Genomic DNA, 23,747 nt, shown 5'->3' on the forward strand with positions numbered 1-23,747 from the left:
TGTACCTAAATATTAAAAATCTATCTCCTGAGGATCTTGGAGTAGCAATGCATTCCATTTCTGCTACACATTAAAAGTCACCTGGGGACCCTGGAAAGATCTTTAAGAGGCTCTGCTGCCCTCTTCACCTTCTGGCCATTTTCCGCCTGTAATGGAGCCACAGTGGCCATGGTGGACATACATGTAGAGAACTGACTGCCTGCTGGTCTGAGACGGTTTGTGTGATTTATATTCCTCACAGTTGAATGCAATCTATAACTTAAGCAAATATCTTGGTTGCAAGAGTATCCAAGCATTTCTGCGAACTCCTTTATTTAACTCCATTAAATATTTATAAAGTGGTAATTTGTCACAGAAATCAGAGTAAATTCATAGGTTTCTCATGATGCCTAGGATGCTCCAGGGATTAATTTGTCTGCTAGTGAAAGAAGCCCAATTAGCTGTGAGATACAGAATACTGTGGCATCAGGAAACCTGAGTCTTGGTGTGTGGTTCCTGAGTTGAAGCCAATCTCCTTAAAATACTGGTGAGTGTTTCTGCTCAGACCATCTTGATAATTCATCACCAGAATGCATTTGATAAAATTAACTTTATTTCTGACAAGTAAAAAATTGTCATTAAAACAACTTGTCATTTATAAATGACAAACAAATGAATGGCAAGTGGCCACAGTTCTATTGCTATTTCAACTTTCCTTCTACTTATTTGCAGAAGAGCAGTGCTGATACCTCCCCTACCTAACGAGAGCATTCATCTTGGTGAAAATGAGCTGATGGTACATCAAAGTAAACAGATCAGAAGGGAGGTTCTTAGCTAAGGACAGTTCTCTATAACATGGAAGGATAATGAGCTCTGCTGTCATGTAAGATGTACTAGCAACAAAGGTCATCATGACGTCTTACCACAACAAGAATTTTCAAAGGAAAAAATATCTATGAAGAATTCAAGGGGGCAGGCTTATTATGCATCTTTGCTTTTCTGTATTTGCTTAAATAAAGATAAAGCCACCTTCAGCTTACATTTTCATATTTTACCTTACTTCTCTTGAATTTATACATATAATTTATTTGGGTAAAAGTAAAACTGGGGTACACTGAGGAGAAAGTGAATTAAGCCAGCTTTTGGTGTGTGTGTGGGGGGGTATGTGTGTATATGTGTATGTATGTGTGTGTGTGTGTGGTATGTGTCTGTATGTGTATATGTGTGTATACGTGTGTGTGTGGTATGTGTGTATATGTGTGTGTGTGGTATGTGAGTGTGTGTGGTATGTGTGTGTATGTGTATATGTGTGTTTACGTGTGTGTGTGGTATGTGTGTGTGTGTGTGTGTGTGTGTGTGTGTGTGTGTGTGTGTGTGTGTTGGCTGGAAAGATGGCTCAGTGTTTAAAAGTACTGGCTGCTTTTGTTGAGGAGCCATATTCAGATCACAGCACACAACCCTCTGTGACTTCAGTTGCAGGGTATTCAGTGTCCTTTTCTGTTTTCTGAAGAGGCTGCATGCTAATATGCATGTACATATGCACAGGGAAAACATTTATACTCATAAAACAAAAATAAGTAAATCTTTAAAAAAATGTTTCTGTTGGTCGCAGAGTTGGTGCCTGTCATCCTTTATTTCACTGTTTTTTTAACATAATTTTTGTAGTTTTGATTCTCATTTCCTTTGTTCATCATTAAAAGACAATTGTTTCACCATTACCACTAAAACCTCTTATAACTGTCTATTTTATGTTAATCAGAACTTAACTTGGACAGCCATTTTAACACTCTAACCTCTCAGTCATGCTTTGTTTCTGAAGTCACAATTTGCATGTGATGTCCTGTGGTCATTGACAGATCTTAGTGATAGGTGTTAGTTTGCACTGTTTAAAACACATTACCAAATTCAAGTTTACTTATACATCTACACTCACCTTTGCCTTGAGATCTAGACTTTAATATTAGTTCAGGATGCCTTTCCATGTCATGCTAACCCAAAAAAACATAAGTGTCATTCTCATAAAGCAGTTACCATGGAGACAAATGTCCTCAGGTTCCATTTCGTAGGAAATTCATTCATTAGTCCCTCCCCTCCCTTCCATTCTCCTCCTCCTCACCCCTTTCCTTACCCCCTCTTAATTATAATATTCTTGGTACTTTTTTTTTTGCCAGCACTTTGAATGTATCTTCTCTTCCTTGTACCTGCAAAGTGTTTCTGGGAATGTTGCCTCTTACCTTATAAGGTTTCTGTTATATGTGATCTTTTGCTTTTCACAAAGTCCTTTGTCTCTATAATTTGGCATTCATGATGGTGTATGTTGGGGTAGTTTTCCCTCTGAGTCTTTTCAGGACTGGTCATTGTATTTTATGAATCTCATTTCTGTCTTTTAGAACTGTTAAGGTGTGGGTACTGTTACACTTAATTGTATTCAATAAATTTCTCAGTCTTAATTCAATTGTTTTTGTTCTTCTCACTTTTGTATGCTTTTAAATGGCCTTCTGAGGTCTTCATTTGCATCACAAAGCTCACTGCTGATCTCTCTTTGTGAGCCTTTTAGTCCAGCTTCTCTGTGCCCCAGCATCTGTTTGTTCCTGTGTGTGCCTTGCTTTGTTGAAGCATAGATGTCTTTGGTGTACAGGGCATTCTTACCAAGGGCATTCTGGAGACTTCCTTGGATGCTTCATCTCTCCAGGTCTTTTGACTAAGGAGCTGGGGTCATTTTTTCTATTATTTCACATGCTTCATATTTTTGTGTGGAGATCTCTGCATTTGAAAAAAAAATGTCACTTCTCCCGTTCTTTGTAAACTGCTTTACACATGGGTCGACCTACTTGAACTCTGAAACTTTGGGGAAGATGCAACTTACAGGTGTAGGTGTGCAGATCTCAGTTTGAGAGCCTCAGGGACTTACAATCCCTTCCTTTCTTGTTGACTTTACTGCCTATTATTTAATTCTACTCGCACACTTGACTCTTTCTGAGCAGCCATGACATTTAAACATTGTATCTTCACTTAAACATTCAGTGCCTTCAGTTGGAAACAAGTGCCTAAGCATGTGTAGCCCCCTGGAGTGCTGGACCATGGGGTACATTCCTCAATCCTCAATTTTGAGGAGGAATACTCAAGTTGGGTCTTTTCACATGCTCATGCCAAGACATGCAGCAGGCTGCGACCTCTTCCTCTTAGTTTTCAAAGGAGGCACCTGAACTGTGCCAAGGAGAGCAGTAACCTCAGTGACAGGAAACAGAAGCCAATCCCTGGGAGGCACTCTGAGGAGGTGGAGGTTGAAAGGAGCATTTCACCCTTTCGTTTCCTTGACAGAGCAGTGATTAGTAAGCCAGGCATTCTCACGGGATCTGATACCTGCTAACAGGAATCCCCACTCAGGCATTCTCCTCCATGGGCTAAGCAATGATGCTGTAACTTTTTAATTGAATTTTGAAAATCCTGTAGTGACAATTCTTTCCATATATTATTGCTAAATTAGTGTTTCAGTGGTGAGCAAGAGCCGGGCTTTGGACTCTGACATCTGCCCAACCACAGGCTTTTGACTTATAGCGGCACTCTTCAGTTAACTTTATCTTCCAATGTTATCTAAAATAACTGGCTGGTAGAACAAGGCAAAGTGTAAAAAGATCTTTGAGTTGACAGGTGAAGCTAGATTTTCAAAGTTCCATTATGTCCAAAGTGGGTGCATCATTTTAATCTTAACCATAAAAATTGTGATTGCTTTCCTTTCACAGACAATGTGCCGCCCCTTAATCTTCCACATCAGTTTTGTTAAATACCCTTATATTTCTCCAGATAACAATGTAGATTTGAAATGATAGAGATGAGTATTATGACGAAACCACTAAGCAGTTACTATTATGTTTGCTTCTTAGTTCGTACCAAATTTTAGTTATATTCAGGTAGCAAATCTCATTTGTCACCTGTTTATAAGCAGTTGGCATTCACCACTTATTTTCATAAATCCAGACATACCAGGTTGTCCGAGTGGTGTTGGGTGTGATTTAGCTGGAAGTCTCATTCCATAACTCAGAGTTCAACATCTGCACCTGTCAGCACAGTGGTAACCTTTATGAGGATAGCACTGCTTCTAGTGGCAGCTATAATAGAGTGAAAAATGTGGGACGATACACCCGTTAAATTAGGTAAGCTAGCGATAGCCAGGGCAATGGTGCTTGCAACATGTTCCCCAACTCCGTTGGAATAACTGTAATCAAAAGCATTCAGAGTGCATCTCAAAAAGAAGAATTAAAATCTTCTCACTGTAAGAAATTGTACAACATTCTATTAGAAAGGCACGCTTGTTAAAGGCAGTAATTGGATACAAAGCTTTAAGGCATAGGCATCAGGCACAGTCTAGCTTACAGTCAGCCAAATGTGCATTCTTTTAAAAAATTATTTATTTTTTTGTGTGGATTTCTGTATGCATGTATGTCTATGTACCTTGTGCGTGCCTGGTTCCCAAAGATGGTTAGAGAGGGCAGTAAGTTCACTGGGCCTGGAGTTACACATGGTTGTGAGTGTCCATGTGGTGCTGGTAACTGAACCTGGGTCCTCTGGAAAAGTGGGCAGTGTTCCTAACCACTGAGCCCTCTCTTCAGCTCTTCACTATGAATACTTGATGAAGATTCTATACCTGCATAAAACATGTTCCTCTGTAACAAATGAGAGATGTCTTTGCTTTTGTGTATGAAAAAGCCTTTAACTAATGCTCAAAAGTATTTACAAGTAAATCTACTGTCTCTATTTATGAAGAATAAGTGCGATTTATAGTAAGATACAGGAAATTTCTTTTGAATAAAAGTAGTAGAGAATGAACAATGAAGTAATAGTGTGGCTGTTGTGATACATCCCTTCCTTGACAGGGGGTGGGGGGGACGCAATAAATTAATACTCATCTTGATTATTTAGTTTATGCTGATGGATCCCCTAACGACATCTTGAGATCTTTTATTTATACTCGCCTGCCATGATTCATGAGGTTTTCAAATCTGTGAAATCCCCACCTGGGAGCTTGGGGCTCACGCAGTTGTGGTTGAGGCCAGGTGGCATTCTGACCAAGACTTTCCAACCCCATCGTTTATGTTAAGAGCTCCATACCAGCCATGCAGGTCCCGGCAATATCTAGACTGTGTGTAGTACAGGCTGGAGGCAGTTTGTAACTGCAGGAGAGTGCTTGGTTTAGAGGTGTGCGTATGCATGAGGGGACTGGAGAGTTACTGGTGTTTTTGTTGTTGCTGTTGCTGTTGTTGTTTTAAATTAGCATAATGTGGTGTGCAGGTCTTGTTGCCCTTTGTTCTGGATGGACCCAGAACTTCTAAATTTCTTCCTAATCTCCCCCATTACTTCCTCCTGATTGCACTTTTTATGCTATTATTTTCTTTAATGTAGGAAAAGATATGTCATTGTTTAGAAGTCCAAAAGTTCTTTGCATTCTATATTTAATATCCCTTTTTCAGACACAGACCTTTGAAATCAGCAGCTCTTGCCCTCCCCTGCTTTGCTGAGTTCCATTCAAGCCTTTGATTAGGCAATGTACATTTCATTACTATCTTTACTTCCCAAGTACTAAATTGGGGAAATAATAACCAATAATTTTTAGGACTTGTCTCCCAGGTACTGTCTTAGACATTTTTATAAGATGAAATAATGTTTCCTTCTTACAGGCAATTAAAGTGAGGCACAAGTGACAAAGCAGCTGGCACAGCATTGCATGGCCTAATTCATTAGCCAAGATGCTGAAGTGTGTAGAAAGCAGATTGAGAATCCAAGAACAATCAGCAAATATTAATGATAAACTCTTCACCTCTTTATGAATACACCTTTGATTTTTCAAAGTAATATGTTCTCAGTATTTTCCAGTGATTTTCTAGAATCCACAAAAAATATTGCCCCATGATCTTTCCACCTACACAGACCTGATACATACTCTCTGAACAGTTTAGAACATGTTTCCAACAAAGGTTTTTATTTACTCAGATGAGGGGATGAGATGAGAGTTGTACCAAAGCTTTACTAATATAATACATGGCCTGTGCTGGTCCCAGAGCATTTCTGTCTCTATATATCTATCATCTATTATCTATCTGTCTGTCTATCTATCTATCTATCTATCTATCTATCTATCTATCTATCATCTATCTATGTATCTATCTATCTCTCGTCTATCTATCTATCTGTCTGTCTATCCACCTACCCCTAGTCCTAGTCCTGGAAGTCTCTAGCTTCCTTGCAGGCTTCAGTTTCTAACCTCTATCTTCTAATCTAGGCCTACAATGGTTTCAGCCTCAGAGACTTACTGCTCAATAAGCTCATGCTTTCTGGTCCTTTCTGAACTCTGGCTGTCTGGTTCAACTCTGTTGTTCTAGCTCAAAACTCCTCTCTAAGGTGACTGATTCAAATTGGCTCTCTCCACCTCTCACTGACTTGCTCTGCTTGAAAAAACTGCCTCTGAACTCCACGAACTGAACCATATGAACTCAACTGTACTCAATTGAGCTGCACTGAACTGTAGTAAACTCCTGAATTCTACTGTACTTCCCTCACAAACTCCCTTGCTCTCTTTTTGCACTGTTCTTAAGTGGCTTCTCTTTCCTGTCTGTTCTCATGAGAGTTAGGAGTATCCTATCTCTCACTCATTCTGTCAAATCTTTCTCTGATTGTCACGGTGTCTGTCCCACAATTAGATGTCATTCTTTGGGTTTAAGGGTATGTATTAGATGTCTGTATTCCAGGCAGAGAGACTAAAGGTGTATACAAGGGCATGTCTGTATTACAGCTGCGCCACACAGACCTAAGTCTTTGGGTGTGTTCCCTTGCCTGAGCAGTCTTGTTGCTGGATAAAAATTCCTCTGTATCACCTCACTTATTTAACCAGGTGTCTCAGAGGTGTAGTGAACAACAACAAATCCCAAACAGCAGCAACAAAAAGTCAAGTATTTTTCATATACACTCAGAGACACTGAGTACAGAGAAAATGTTGATGGAAGGAAGGGTGGTGCTGAGAACTAACAGAGTTTACAGTAGTGGACGGCACTCTAGGGCTAAAGAATACAGAGGAAACAAAAGCCTGGGATGTTACCTCCTGTGAGTGGAGGCAGAAACCACAAATCACCAAGAAGAAATAGCTGCCACCTTGGCCACCCCTGGTGGTGGGATACAGAAGTGACCTGCTTTGCTCTTTTCAGCTCAGGTCTTCCTTTGAGTAGGTCCAACTGGAAATAAGCTAACCCTCTTTGCCTCCCAGCGTGGCTTCCTATGGAAGGCAGGAACTTGCTGGCTCTTCTTACACCCAAAACCATACAATAAAAATTTTGTAATTCTGAAAGCACTGTTTTCTAATAAGACCAGTAACAATTACAGTCAAGGAGACTGACAGTGAGGCACAGGCTACACTTTCTTTCCAGACCAGGTTCCATTAGATGAATTTGCCTATCATGTTTTCCTGTATTAAACTAGTATTTGATGTGGCTCCTAACATGTATTAGGAAACACATAACTAAAAATAATAACATGAAATTATTAAAATTCATTGAAATACATTTAAAACAAATATTATACGGTAAACCTTCTAAAATGTTACATGAACTGAAGGTATTTTCATTTGTGTTTATTAAAATCCACCTGGAGTGCAGCTAGATTTTTTGTATGAACATTTGAATTAGCATTTGGCTTCATAGTGAGCCCAGATGACTTTGAGGTAGAAGTAAAAATTATTATGTTATTGCTTTACTCCAGAAAGATGGGGAAAAGTGAAATAATGGCTTAAGTAGTAATCTATGCAAGAATGCTTATTAGAACTCCAGATATTTTCTAAAAATTCTCTTAGCAGATGAAAAAAAAGGGGGGAGCACATATTGAGATACATGTATGAGCTTATACAACACTAATAATTCTTTTTGGCACTTACACAATCAAGTTTCAATTGTATGGTGTGTGTTGTCCACACTTCTCTGTGTTACATGAGAGTCACCTGTCATCCTGCTCAGGAGCATGGCTATGTCCCCTTCTTCATTGCTCAGGCAGCTGTTATAACTTTCAAGATCTCAGCATGCCACAAGACACTACTATAATTTATTTACTCTAAAATTTAAAATTTAATACAGCAGTCTCTCAACCCCTAGGGGTTTGCAATTTAGAACAAGAAAATAAAATCAAATTCACCTTTCTTTTAAAATTTTAATGGTAAAAATCAATTTGATACTGATATTTATCTGATTTTGATGCCCAAACCAGTCGGAACCTTTTATAGCATCACTTTAATAAGACTTGGTTTTTATTTTATCACAATATCACAAACACAGTAATTATCTTTGGGTTTTCTCTTCTTTATGGAGTTTATTTATTCATTAAGCATCAAGTTATTTGTTATATAAAACGTTCTAAGGAAAGAAGCCTGCTGAAATGATGTGAGCTGTGGCATTTGACTCCTGTTCATAGAGAACTGTTGAATTCAGCCTGCTTAGCTACTCATGGCCCCCTGCACCTCATTTTTTCTGAGCTATAAAATGCGAAGAATGATCTAAGATGTAAAGAAACTTTCTAGAAGGTTGAATAGAGAAAAGAGAGATGGGTGTTTTATTAGAAGTTAAGTGTGTATAAAAATTGCCCGAATTAAGGCAATTAAGGGGGTGGAGGGAGGAATCATAGCCATTGTGCCCAGGTTTGCTTTCCATCACTACGATAAAGACCATGACCAGAAGAAACCTTGGGAGGGATGGGTTTATATATTTTATCCTAAAATGTATAGTCCATCATCCGTGGAAGTCAGAGGGGGAACCTGGAGGCAGGCACTGAAGCAGAAGCTATGGAGGAGTGCTGCTCACTGGTTTGCTCCTCATGGCTCGCTCAGCCTGACGCCTTACACACCCCAGGACCGAGAACCTTCCATTCTGAAGGAAACGGCTTTCCTATTTTGTGTGCTCTGGGAGAGGGCATGGGATGCTTTGCTGAATACAGACACGTGAGAGAGTACATGATGATGTTTACAAAGAATATAAGTATAACCCACAGACAGTGAGACAACACTTTTGCATTGACACCACTTTGCTGGTCTTTGCTGCACAGAGAGAAGTGTTCCAGGGAACTTCTCATGGACTCTGGCCCCATCTGCAGACCTCGCTGATTCAGCAGAGCCTTGATGCTTCTGATGGATTGTGCCACCTCCTTGAATTTGTATTGCTGTTGGTGTTTGCTACTGGACCGGACTTCTGGTATCCTGTCAGCACAGAGTGGAATTGGCCCGAGGAACTATGTCTTAAAATAAATGTCCACATCCTTCCATTCTCTTCTTCGTCCTCTCCTACCTCTGGTCAGTGGGTTGGGAGGGAGGTAGAAGCTTTTGAGAACCCTAAAGAAAGTAGGTTTCTTGAAAAAATCTAAGCCTATAGTTCTCCCTCTATGAAGATGACTACAGTAACTACCACAGTTCATGAAGTTTTCAGCCATTTTTGTCTACCTAGTTGTATGGTATTTCTTCATGTGACAATCAATAAAGTGAGTATTTTGAGCTACTATAAGTTCATCAACAAAAATCTGAAGCTGTAGAGGTCTGGTGTTTGATGAGTGTTTTTCAGATTCATTACAGCATGAGAAAAGCACAAAAAGCATAAAATTTGGAGAGAGTCTTCATGAGGAGATCCTTTGTCTTATCTCTTTCTTTCACTTGAAGGTTATTTACTTTCCTATTAATTTTTTCTCCATCCTTTCTGTTTTTCTATTTTCATGGGACCTTGCAGAGATTAACAATAACTTTTTAAAGTATAATATAGTGAGTTACTGATAAAACAACTCCAAAATAATATTTTTAATATATTTTTTTCAGAACTACTTAAGGTGAAAAAAATAGCTTTACATTTGGTCTCTAAATCAGCTTAGTCTTTTAATGCTGTTATGCTGCTGACAGTATCATTCAAGAGCACAGCACTGGATCCACCTAGCATTTGGCAAAAGCATCCTGGATGGAAAGCACAGAGAAGGATACCCCCTGGCAGTCAGAGCAATCATGCTAAGTATAAATGATCCCTTTGTACAAAGCCATTAATACAATCACTTTTTTTTCCCACCTGTGACCTTCTCTGATCTTAATTTCTCAAATCTCCCACCTTCAATAAAATAGGGACTTGGATACTATGCTTATAAAAGATGAATCTTGGGCATTCATATTAAAATTCTAGTATCTGTGACTATATCAAAATACATATACATATGAGTGAAATCAATCAAAGAACAGTACAAGATACATATATTTGAATTTTATACTATACATATCAAAGGTGTAAGATCAGCTATTTGTCTAAGTTTTTAATATTTATGGATAATGAATTGAAAGAAATATATTTCTTAAAAATTTTGACAGTTTTGACACAGTGTTAGCAGATTTGTTACTAGGACAACAAAGATTGCACATTATTTACATGAAAGATACAAAGAAATAGCTTTGCAATTTTTATTTTTATTTTTATCAATGCTCCAGTTTCTCTATTTACATAAAACAAAACATTGTTTGATCTTCTGATCTTTTAACTTTTTAATCATTTTGTCCTCCCCCCATATTTGAAGAACAGTTTGTTTCCAGTAATCAACATGTATATTTTTACATAATAATAGAATATTGCTAAAGCTAATGGTATATATAGTGACTTATATTAGTATTTCATTCCACGAACAATCTTCAACTTCTTTTCCATATTTGACAAACAATGAAGAGTAATGTACATTAATTTGTCATTTTACCCTATACTATCTCTGTTCCTTCATATCAGAAATTACAGCATAGTAGAGTTAACTTTGTGATTCATCTCCCCAATTTTAATTAACTCAAAATTACAGCTAATTCATTTACAAATTGGAAAACAATTTTAGTCTTTCTGTATTACTTAGGTGTAAGTAAAGCATCAATATATAGTGTCCACATATCCCTTGGAAGGTAATTATGTTCTCTGAGGAGAACAGCAGACAATGATAGTGTGCCTGGCCTTGTTTTGGGTTCTTAGCTCCATTGTTCCTACCAATCAGTGACAATCACAGTGTTCACTGCTCTGTGAACCAAAGAATTTGCATTGTTTATGACATGTTCTTCTTACCCTAAATCTCATGGATTTCCTCCATAATAATAAATTGTTTTAGTTACTTAGAGGATTTCAAAGCTGTTAACATAACAGCATTTTGATGTCTTTTGTTGGGGACGACAAAGCTTAAAATGAAATGGGGTATGTTCAGACGCAGGTCCACTCTGCAGAAGTGATTAGTTTCAACCGCTTTGTCCTCAACTGCATGGTCCCTTCTTATAAAAACCAGATGGCCTCTGGACTTAAAGCTTCATTGCATAGTGGCAATTATCATCAAGTTGTTACTGAATATAAAATATCATTTGACAACACTATGTGACCATTATGGCTGAAACTTTGGGTAGCTCTTACTGATTACAATCACAGGCTGTCTTACTTTAGAAAACTGAGACCTGCCATTGCAATGCCTTTGATGATAACCAGAATCTCGTTTAAACAAACAAGTATCTTTTCTTTGAAGAAAAAAAGGGAGAATTTTAAAGCACAAAGAAGACAGTGGCCTCTGTTTAAGTTTTACCCAGTCAAGTGTACTTTTGAATTGAAATGACTTCCTTAGCCAAAGTCTCTCTCTCTTTTTTTTAATACTATAAAAGAGACATAAGGACTGGATATCTGTGTACCTGATATAGAATATGCAAAGCACAGAGCACACAAGCCATGGAACCTCTGACTCAACAGGGCCCCAGCATGGACAGGCGGTGGTGACCATTCAGCAGAAAGCTGCCTTACAAATCATAGCAACAGCCCAAGTGGAAATATTTGTTCTTGAAGAGAATGTTGCACCCTCAGCCACATGGTGTCCTATGGTTGAGGGAAACAAAAATAGTTTTACAAAAGAAAGAAACAATAAAGTTAGATGGTTTTTATGTTTCCACATCTGGTTCCGCAGCTCCTCAGATCGGGAGGGTTCTGGTGCTCTCCCTTCACGCAGAAGTGATCACAAACTTAGCTCACAACTTATTAGGTCATAGAGACTTTCAATGTCTCGAGTCTCAAATGCTGTTATCTATCCACTGTTACATTTCATTAAGCAATATAACAGATTATAGTTTTAAAAAACAACAAGGAATAATCCCACATGCAGGAGAGAAATGGAATCATCACCACAAGAAATGATACCCAGGATGCTCATGGAACAGAGGTACATTTGGATGAACTATCCTTCTGTACACTAGTGGTCAAAATGACCTGATGGTTGCTATTAAGAAGAGTAAAAAAAAAATTTAGCCAATGCTTAAATTTGATTCCATGTAGCCTTGCTGTGCTTACCCAGAGTAGTATGGAAGTTGTACTCTTTTTTGTCCTCAAGCTAGCTTGGAAGTCAACAAAACAAATTTGGCCTCAGTTCTTAGGACAATATGAATCACAACTGTTAAATAAGTAAGATACTATGTTGAAACAGACATATCATGTATTAAGACTCACTTCAGAGTCTGAAAAAGAAAGAGTGAAAGACGGCATCTTGAGGAACTTAGCAAGACACCTTCTTGAAAGCAAAGAGGTGGCTACTCATGTACCTCAGAAAGAGTGCTTGCCAAAGCTTGCACAGGGCCTGAGGCTAACGTCAAAGTACAAAGAAAAGCAAAACAATCCCCCATCACTGAGCTTTCAGATTGAAACATATTTCTTTTCTTGTGTAATCTACCTATAATATCAGATTATAAAGACAAAATATGGTGGCACGTAGCTGAAATCCCAGTATTCAGAAGTCTGAGGCAGGAGGATCATAAGTTCCAGGTCAGCTTAGAACATTGCCCAATCAAAATCAAACATTCAGATAGTACTCTAAAACTCTAAAAAAAATTCTTCTTCTGACTAGCTTTTATGGTACCAGAAGGCATCATGCAAGCTTCCAAAGAAGAGACAGCACCAACAGTCCTACCCAGCCATGATACCTAAGAACCACACCAATGACCAGCTTGGCACGATAAACCTAAAGGTGCAGTAGTGGTAACATGCATTTCCAGAAATACATGTAAAGAAGTAAAATTGAGGGTAAGAATCCTACCGGAGCCTCCACATTTGAAAAAAAAAGTATGATAAGAAACAAGGCTTCTGTCAGTCTTGCATTGCTGCCTTTCTCCTACTTATAAAATGTATAGAAATTTGCATAGAAATGATCCTACAACTATAATGATATTCTTTTTCTATCTCTGAAAATACAAATGGAATGCACTATTCTTCAGAAAACATGAACAGAAGAGATAGTGAAAAAGCAATTAGAATTAAGTACCATGGTGTAGTACAAATTGCCAAAATACTATGATTGTAATGTTAATATAGTTCCCGATCTTTTGTGGTTCTTCTTTCTCTATGTAGTTTACTTTCTATTTGTATAATGCATAAATTATATATAAAAATAAAAATATTAAAAAGAATTAGGTATCATTAAATTTAATAGTTATTTAACAGCTCAAAATCTTTCTTTATAAACAACATTTATCAGTAAAAATCACTATAAAATAAAAACTAAGCATATATGCTTCAGATGATCTATCATACACAAATGATTATAGATAAAAGAGGGGAAAGAAAGTGAAAAATGAAGACATAGATGAAAAGAAAAAAGGAAGGAATATAGAATATTCACCCAGTTAATGTGAAGTCCCAGTTAACCTTCATATCAAAGAACAAGACAATGGATATAGGGGAAAAATAAGAGTCTAATTTTACTCATAAACATAGTTGAAATATCATGAATAAAATATTAGCAAACTAAATCCAGTCAGGTATAAATATTTATGTCTTTCATAATCAATATAAGTTTATTCCAGGAATGCATGGTTAGTTTAACTTTAGACTGTCTATTATTATAATTCCTCCAATGAATATATTAAAAGAAAAAAAACAGCATTATATTTCAATATGTTCAGAAATATTTTAAATAAATATAACTTTGACATTTTCATTTTTAACAGGCTCAAGATACCTAGGTGGTTTTGTTGTTATTCTTTTATTTTAATCCTATATATTAACTACTTTTCTTGTTGTTGGGCAAAAGTTACCTGACAAAGACACAGAATATTGAAAGGACTTATTTTGTCTCAAAGGTCAGAGGAAACCAGTCTATCATGGCATGAAAAGCAGGGAGGATGGAAAAACTTGGTTCAAGATACAACAGAAAAAGCAGAGAGAGAGAATGGCTGGCTCTTCCTGTTTCCTTTCTCATTCAGTGCAGTCCTGCCTGAGAGTCCTGCCTGAGACTGACGCTTCAGACACTCAGAGTGGGTCACCCTCCCCCATCAAGCCTCTCTGGAAACATCTTCCTGGGTTGACCTACAGTTATGTATCCCTAGTGCCATGTGTATCTCTCAATACAATGGACTTTGACCATTAAACCCTATAAAGGTCTCTGCCTACCTAAATTCTTCAGCAAATGCATGCTTAGTGAACATTAAAAATATTACCTTTATTGTCATATCAAAGACAGATTAATCTATCAACAATTTTTATACTTAAAATTTTACTGAAGCAAAGTGACCATAAAAGCAATAAAAACTGCAAACAACCTTAGAGAACCACCTCCACCTTTTCATTTCAATTTGCAAATTCATCTGAAGTAAGCATATGTGTGTGTGTGTGCGTGTGTGTGTGTGTGTGTGCGTGTGCGTGTGCGTGTGTGCACATGTAGTGATTCCACTTTATTTACTTACTGTTGAGGACAATACTTCTTTTAAATTTTTTAAAATTAATTACACATTTAAAACTTTTTAACCTATACATTTATATTATTACACATATATACAACAGATTACCTATAGCAAGAAGAGCCATGACACAAACTGGAATTATATAAATGTTACATCCTTAGTGTTTTAGCTATTTGTATTTGACAGCCTTGTAGAAAACATCTTTCCTATCTTGGTGCATCTAAAATTCTGAGTGCAAATCAATCTCTATCACATATTGTCATTATCAACTTAAAACACCCATCTAGACCTAAAAACATCTTAAGCCCTAAACAACTAAGCTTCATTGTAAAACTAAGCTACCTGGTCTTCAACTCCATCAGAGACTTGAGAAGGTATACATTTGATTAAGTGAGAAGATGACAGAGACTGTTTGCTACCTAAATAGTCACCCAAAAACTTCTATAATGTTGGAGTATCTCCTTCAGCCTTCTGGCCCAATATGTCTGTCAGATATATTTGGCCAGAAGGCTGAAGAAGAGGATAATATATTCTAAATTTAGCTGGACTGTATTCTATCAGTAGCCCTAATGAATACTTAACAAGAAACTGGGCCACATACAGGAAAAATAAGACGTATTCAAATGTTTTCAAACCGCACAGAAGTGAATGTTCATGTGGCTGCATGATGCAAGGACACTCCTTCTCCATCATCACTCAGAAATTCACCATATGTGTCAAACAAAACATGTCACCTATTATCTTACCTACAATTTTAAAAGTTGGAACAATCCTACTTTTAAACAGAATTAGTCATCTATATGTTAAATCTGCATGATTTTTGGCTAGAAATTGACACCCCTCCTCATTCTTCTTCACTTATTAAACAATTCTCATTGCATTATGTAATATGATCATATAGAAATATTGGCAGATTTTGAAAACAAACACAAATGACTTGGCGAGTCCTTCACTCTACCTTTACATTGGCTTTAATGCACTAGACCAACACTGCTGACCTGGTTTGGTCAGTACCACCTTCTGATGTTTTCTAAGAGGAACAATTTGTTTTGTGTTTCAGATTACATAGCTTTAAAAAATCTTAGTCACATGGAATGTTCACATTAAAATGTAATCCACAGATGAGATAGAAACCTAGCGCAATGGAGATTCCCAGGAATCTAAGAGGGTGACCCTAGCTAAGACTCCTAGTAGGGAGGGATATGGAGACTGTACTGACCGTGTCCTGGAACCAGGTAAAACTTCCAATAGGGAGACTGGGTCACCAACCTAGCTGTGTAACCTTTGGTCTACAACATGTTCTGTGGACAAGATGCTCTGGAGGACAGACGGCGCAGAAATTCCAGGTGTGGCCAAACAACAACTGGTCCAGCCTGAGATTCGTGCCTACCTGTGACACTGCCTGGATGACCAGGGCTCAGAGACTGAATAGCCCAGAGACCTAAGATACAACCAAACAAGATGGGCAAAAAATGTTGATGATATGATGCCTAATGACATTTTGCTATACTCATAGACTGGTGCCCAGTTGTCATCAGAGAAACATACGCAGCAACTGATGGAAACAGGTACAGAGACCCACAGCCAAACATTAGGCAGAACTCAGGGAATCCTGCTGAAGAGGGGGAGGAAGGGTTGTAGGGGCCAGAGAGATCAAGGAATCCAAAAGAAAACACACAGAATAAATTAACCTGTGCTCAAAGGGACTCATAGAAATTAAACTGACAACCAAGATGCCCGAATGAGACTGACTTAGGCTCTCTGCATATTTGTTACAGTTATATAGAGCTTGGTCTTCTTGTAGGACTCCTAACAACGGGAAGAGTCTGTCTCTGACTCTTTTATGGGCTTTTGGGACCCTTTTTATCCTACTGAGTTGCCTTGTCCAGCCTTAATACAACGGAAGGTATCTAGTCTTACTGCAACTTGATATTGCATGTTTGGTTGATATCCACGGAAGGCCTGCCCTTTTCTGAATAGAAACAGATGAGGAATGGATGGTGGTGAAAGAAAAGGAAGGTGCAGAGGTGGATCTGGGAGGAGAAAAGGGAGGTGAAACTACAGTTGAAATGTAAAATAATAATAATAATAATAACAATAATAATAGAAAACATCAATAATAATAGAAACTCAATAATAATAGAAACATCAAAATTATACAAAATAACCCACAGAAAAATCCAATTATTTTGATTAAATAAACATGCTGAATAAACAATCAAAAACATACTCAAAATGTATTTTGTCAAAAATGCAAAGTTGCTTTGTTATTTCTGATACCATTTATGCTGTTGCCTCTAATTTCTGCTATTTAGTTTTATCTGCACTCTTCCTCAGTTTCCTCTAGTGATTAATTTGTCCTGTTAAGTTCAGTGTAATAAAATAATTAGTGACATAATTGGAGTTATTAATATAGCTTTAAAATAATTATTTTTCTCTTTTTCTTATAGTAATCAAAGATTAATCCCATTCCCAAAGTGAAAGCTTAGCTATTTGGAGTAATATTTCGTGTTTGCTTTACCTTTTTACTGGCTTCATTCTGTAGTTGTGTTGCCTGAATTATTGACTGTACTGGCCCCTGGGATGATGTTCAAACTTAAACTTATATCCTCTATTTCCAGAATCTGAAGTAGAGTGACTGTACCATGCCATGTTCAAATGACCTTAACAATACTTAAATCTTTTCTGAGCCACAAATTCCAATGATAAGCTGTTTATAAGGGTCAAAGTCAATATAAAACAAAAGATTAAAAGCAAGGATTAGGTAGAAATGAGCCTGCAAACAGGCAGGAAAATGAAGTCAAGGCCTTAAGATACTGTCTAAACAGTGGATTATAATGCAAATAAACAATGATTAGACAGGGGGCTGCAGAGATGGCTCAGAGGTTAAGAGTGCACTGTTTACTCTTCCAAAGGTCCCGAGTTCAATTCCCAGCAACCACATGGTAAGTCACAACCATCTGTAATAAGATCTGGTACCCATGCATGCGGACAAAGTACTGTGTACATAATAAAACAAAACAAAACAAACAAACAAAAAAACCCAATGGTTAGACAGATATGGGTCTTCTAACTTTGAAGGAAGTTGTAGCTAATCTATAAATGTGATGTCTCATATAATAAGTAATGAGATATTAACATATAATATGCAGGAGTATTATAAATGCATGGAAATTAAAATAAACAAAATAAGAGAGTTTACTGATTTACAAACATTTTCTAGGACATGGAACTACTTTATTTTTCTACAAGGAAGGGAGGAATGTGGTCAGCATGACATGTCAATTTTACAGGTATGTGTTGCATTTTGGAATCCGTAAATAACTGCAAAAATTAAAATATGCTGATCAGATATTATCTATTACTTTAAAACTGAAAAAATAATACAAGTTAAAAGTGTTAGTCAGAAGAATTTCACTTTCTTGACAATTACCACCTTAAAATGATGTTTTATTCATTAGCCTTATCTGTATACACTGGGATCCTGTTGACAAACAAGACATCCTATTCCTTGCTGAGGTGCAGCTGATAGCGCAGGAGAGAAGAGGGCACTTACTCATTCACTCATCCACCTGTTCAGTAAGAACACAAGCATCGAATACTCAAAGGAAGGAACACCCCAAGACAGCAACAAAACACTATGCCACACAACAGCAGCTTAAATACTAAGACACATAAGAAAGGAAAATAGATATAAAACCATTTTATGGAGAATAAATTCAATAAGATGAGATTTATGTAACAAATTACATAAAACATTAGTCAAAAGTATGTGAAATAAGAGTGAGTAGTGTAAAAAAAATTAACTTGTGTATGAGGATGCTTGGCATTGTGTTGATTCTAAATTCAACAACTATTGGTAGACTGTGTAAATGTTCCTGGCAGTCTGCTGCTGTGAGAACACCATCCAGCCACATATTGTGACAGTGCCGTTGAGAGTTACAAAGAGGATCTAAGGAAACCAGGGCAGAACAAGCAGTGAACAGTGTCAAAGGAATCTGTAGGAAAAGAGTGTCTTGTATATGAAATGGTCACTTTCCATTGATGGCCTTTACAGTGGCAGCCATGAGGGAAATTGAGGGAAATCAGTTTTGAGTGGATTAAAGCATGCTGGAGTTTCAGTAAATGTAGGCAGTTTGTGTGAACAAATTTCTCAAAAGAGATCTTTTTAAAGCATATAACCCATAACCCAAGAAGGAAACAGAACAAACTAAACTACACAACTATTGGGAAATTGCAAAAGAAATAGAATATTTAAAATAAATATTTGTATAAAAGTTTCTACGAATATAAACAAAAACGTTTTACGGACAAAATGACTATTAGAAAAAGAAATCGTCAATGAGGGCTTAAGAAGTTGTTAACTATCATTAGTTACTATAATGGTGAAACCAAGAAGCCAGTGTCTAGTTTTTTATTAAACATAATAATGAATTACAAAATAAATGTAGTCAGTATAGTCATGTGTCACTTAATGACTGAACTTGGCATTCCATCACTGTGAAATTTCATAAATGTCAAGCCTCTAAATCAATAACAAACAACAGTATGTCTGGGCTAGTGTGCTACTGAGACTGTGCACTGGGATGAAAGCAGACAATTCTTTTGTGAAGCTGCTCAGGGGTAAGGAAGGAAGATGCAGCAGATGTAAGAAGGGCCACAATATATTATAGGCTTGTTAATAATGGAAGACTCTATTAAATGTTAAAGGCACCTTGTCATTATTCACCAAATATCTGACTGAAGGAGCCTCAGGGATGGAGGGTTTGTTCTGGCTCATAGCTTCAGAGCAGTCCATCATGGAAAAGAAGATAGAGTAGATTGATCCATCATTGTAGGTGAGAGTGTGAGCTGGTGGTTTGTTCACAGGACACACAAACCACTATCCTGAATTGTGATGGCCCTGTCTCCTAAAGCCCAATTTCTTCCAGGCAAGCCCTTCCTTCTATGAGGTTTTCCTTCTATGATGGTTGAAACCCTGTAAGGAACACTCAGATTCAAACAGTAGGAGGGAAAGGAACAAGGAGAGAGAGAGAGAGAGAGAGAGAGAGAGAGAGAGAGAGAGAGAGAGAGAGAGAGAGAGAGATGGGGGGAGAATGGGTACATGGAGGCAGAATAGCACAGTCAGAAGCAGCAGCAAAGCAGTTACCTTTGCAAGTAGAAACAGGGAGGAGGGGACAGGTGCACATGCCAGGATGGCTGCAGACTAGGTGGTCAAGAATGGACACATTTCATGTGGATCTTGTTTATAGTCCCCACAATTTTAGAGGAATATTTTTAACTGCTGAGAACTGTTAGAGTTGAAATCAAGTTAGATATGGGGGGAAGGTAAGAAATAGTGATCAAATAAAACAGGAACAATGGATCAGCAGTAATCTCTAAAAAGTATCAATTAAAATTGTGTCAATCTATGGGTTATCTCCTATTACCTATATATTGGTGACTAGAGAGACAACTGGTCAATGATTGCAAAGAAAAAAGATATAGTGGTCAGAGGTGTAATGGGGGTATGGTAGCTAGGATGAATTACTCAAGAGTCAGAATTGGTTCAGAGTGGAAAGAAAGGTGGACTCTGTAGGAAGAAAGTGAACAATAAGACAAGAGCTCACTGTATTTTTTAGGGCTAGGAAACAGGCAAGTGGTTGGTCTTAGAGAGATGCTGTTGAAGATTAGACACTTAAGCATAAGCTACAAAAGTTCTTGTTTCCAACTGATAAGATCCAGTCTGTGCATGATAAATTCCTCATGATAATATTGCTCTAAACTCTGAAAATATGTCAAAGATTCCAAGTTTTCAGACACAGCTTCAAATAAATCCATATTAAACCATAACTCTTGGGGGAAGGATTTAATAGATTTTTCTCTAAAAAATCTTAAGAAGTGTATAACAAGGGTATAATCACCTGTTTTGCCATTAGAAAATCTTATGGTTCACTACCTGAGTGATCTTAGTTCCTCCTATCCAACTATCATAAGCCTTAATCACTCTGGTTTCCATTGACCTGTTTACTCTCTAAAACATTCCTCTTCTAGAAACTCGCAGGATTAGAATAATGCAGTTTATCTCTTTAGGCTGACTTTTCTTTTTAGGAACACACATTTAAATTTCTTCCATGTGTTTACTCAGCTGACAGCTCATTTATTTTCATTGCTGCCCTATTCCTTTGATTGAATGTGAGAGAGTTGTTTATTCATTCGCCTGTAGAAAGACGTCTTTGTTGCTTTCGACTTTAACCATTTATGAATAAAAAAAGCCATGAACACCTGTGGGTTGGAGTTTTTGAAAACACGGTGTGATTTCTGGTTTATATGATAAGCACATGCTTAGCTTTGTCAAACCTGCCACATTTCTTGCACAAATCTTGTATCATCTTACAGCTCCCAGCTGTGAAGACCCCTGATCTCTGCATATGTGGCAGCTCTGCTGTTGTGTTAGATGTTTGCCATTATAATAGATAAATATTTACTTATCATTGTTTTAGCTAGGAATTTCCTAATGATATCATTTTGAACATCTTTTCATATGTGTACTTACTATATATGTAATATATCTTACTTAATGAGGTACTTGATCATATTTTTGTCTAATTTTAATTAGATCATTTGTTTTCTATTGCTCAGCTTTAACATTTAAAAAATATTTTCCACTAATATTTTACCAGATACTTGAAAGTATTTTCCCACAGTCTGTGATATACCTCTCATTCCCTTAATAGTGCTGATTGCAGAGCAGAAATACCTCTGCTTTAACAAAGGCTAGTGTATCAGTTATTATCTTTTATGAATTGTCTTTAGTGTTGTGTCTTGTAAGCCACTGCCAAGCCAAAGTTCAGGAAAGAGACAAACAACTGGTGGAGGTATTCAAACAACGGAATACATAAAAAAATGAACACAGACATAAATTAAAGAGCGAGGGAAAGGAAAATGAAAGAAATGGATTTTTCCACCTTGTAGTTTAAACAGGCAAATAAGTTACTCTGTGAAATATCAAACTGGTAATTTTTTTTCCAAACTAGTCATATCTTTAGGGAGGCAAAGACAATAAAGTTAACATGAAAGACCAAGGAAAGGAGACCAGTATATTGTACCCAGCATTGTCAGTATGCTAGTTGTGTGGAGAGTTTTGTGTTATTCAGCACCAATTCCATATTTTTGTGTGCTGTCTTTGAATTGAGGTGAATAAAAGAAGAGAATAAAGTAAAAGAAAAAATAAAATAAAATTTATACTTATGGATGAAGCTTTTCTCTTAATATATAATGGTCTCAAATTAGTAAAAACACAAAACATTCAGCAGAAATTGTGGTTTTTTTTGTTTTTTGTTTTTTTTTTTTTTCTTTTGAGTCTTAAGAAAGAAGATCAAAAATTATATCAGATTTTCCCACTGTCCTGACAAAAAATACTGGGACCAAATATAAAGCACTTACTTTTGGGAGAACGTTCATTTGAGTAAAGCAGTTGATTTATGCTGAGAAATTAGATATCCTGTCACATACATTTCCATATCTCATAACCAAACTCCAGGTTTTTGGTGATTAGATCAAAATGTACATTTTCTTAAGTTGGGTAGATTACCTCTGGCAGTATATCATCACAATATCTCCAAAACATCTTTTACTTGAAACTGTAAATAGCCCACAAGAATTGACTCAAGTCAACTAAATTATTTAATTGTCCTTCAAAAGATTTTATAAGATCACATCTGTGGGACTGAGGTTGTATATTCTCTGAAGGAATGTTTATTTCTAGTACCTTGTAAAAGAAGCAATTGACCTTTGCCTGGAGTCAGGAGCCATAGAAGAACAAGAAGCCTTTATTCCTTCCTCTAATGCCCATGTGGCAGAAAACAGACTGATAGGTAAGGTGCTACAAATCCTCACTGATCATGACAATTTGGTTCCTGGTTAGAAGAAGTGGAACAAAGAGCCAACAGCTTCTCATTTATAGTGGTGAGAAGAATCAGGTGCCAGTCATGAGCCTGCCACCACTCTGATCAGCCATTTAGAATAGAATTGCAAGCTCGCTCTCTCTCTCTCTCTCTCTCTCTCTCTCTCTCTCTCTCTCTCTCTCTCTCATATATATATATATATATATATATATATATATATATCATATATATATGGTAAAGTTTTTTCTAAGACCTTGAACTCTTTTTCTTTTAAGTTTTATTTTATTAGAATTTATTCACATCACATCACAATTGTAATCCCTTTGCTCTTATTTTCCTGTTCCCACTCTCCCTCCCTCTTCAGCCCTATTCCCCTCCCCCATGACCTCTGACAGGTGGGGTCCTCCTCCTCCACCATCTGACCACAGCCTATCAGGTCTCATCTAGATAGCCTGCATCCCCTTCCTCTATGTTACCCTAGGACCTCTCTGCCAAGGGGCAGTGAACAAATTGGGGACACAGAGTTCATGTCATAGGCAGTCCCTTACTCCCTCTAATTCCCCATGTGGAGAATGACTTGTCCATCAGCTACATCTGAACAACGGGTCTAGGTTCTCTGCTTGCAAAATCTTTAGTTGGTGCATCAGTTTGTTCAGCCCCCTACCCCTCCATGGTCCAGATCCCCCAGATCGGATAGTTTCCTTGTGGAGCTCCGGACACCCTCACCCCATCCCACCCCAGTTCTTCCATCCTCCAACTCTTCCTTACAACTCACAGTGCTTCATTTTGAGTCTAGCTATGAATTCCAGTATCTATCCTGATCCCCCACTGCATGGAGTCTCTCAGAGGACATCTATGTTGGGTTACTAAAAAGTATATACCATGTGTATCCTTCTGGGTCTGAGCTACCTCACTCAGGATGATCTTTTCTAGTTCCATCCATTTGCCTGCAAATCTCAAGATTTCCTTGTTTTTGATAGCTGAATAGTATTCCATCATATAAATGTACTACTGTTTCTTTATCCATTCTTCAGTTGAAGGATCTCTAGGTTGTTTCCAGATTCTTGCTATTACGAATAAGGCTGCTATAAACATAGTTGAGCAAATGCCCTTGTTGTATGGTGGAGCATCTTTTGGGTATATGCTCAGAAATG

General features: G+C 37.4%; 1 protein-coding gene and 1 long non-coding RNA gene across 16 annotated transcripts in view; one reads left to right on the top strand and one right to left on the bottom strand.

Moving 5' to 3' along the window:
* The window catches only part of LOC311583466, a 45,611-nt gene extending 35,992 nt beyond the window's left edge, over positions 1–9,619 (top strand). The window contains exon 4 of one of the 2 annotated variants that reach the window (XR_014774527.1): positions 9,055–9,619. This is a non-coding gene — a long non-coding RNA (uncharacterized lncRNA). Of the gene's footprint in view, positions 1–711; positions 1,231–9,054 lie in introns of those variants that run through there. The other variant, XR_014774528.1, reaches the window with a different exon arrangement.
* LRRC7 (leucine rich repeat containing 7) overlaps positions 1–23,747 on the bottom strand; it is a 474,653-nt gene that overhangs the window by 384,077 nt on the left and 66,829 nt on the right. The window lies entirely within an intron of this gene.

The sequence above is a fragment of the Acomys minous genome (genome assembly GCF_964271855.1).
Source record: "Acomys minous genome assembly, chromosome: 14".
Lineage (NCBI taxonomy): Eukaryota > Metazoa > Chordata > Mammalia > Rodentia > Muridae > Acomys > Acomys minous.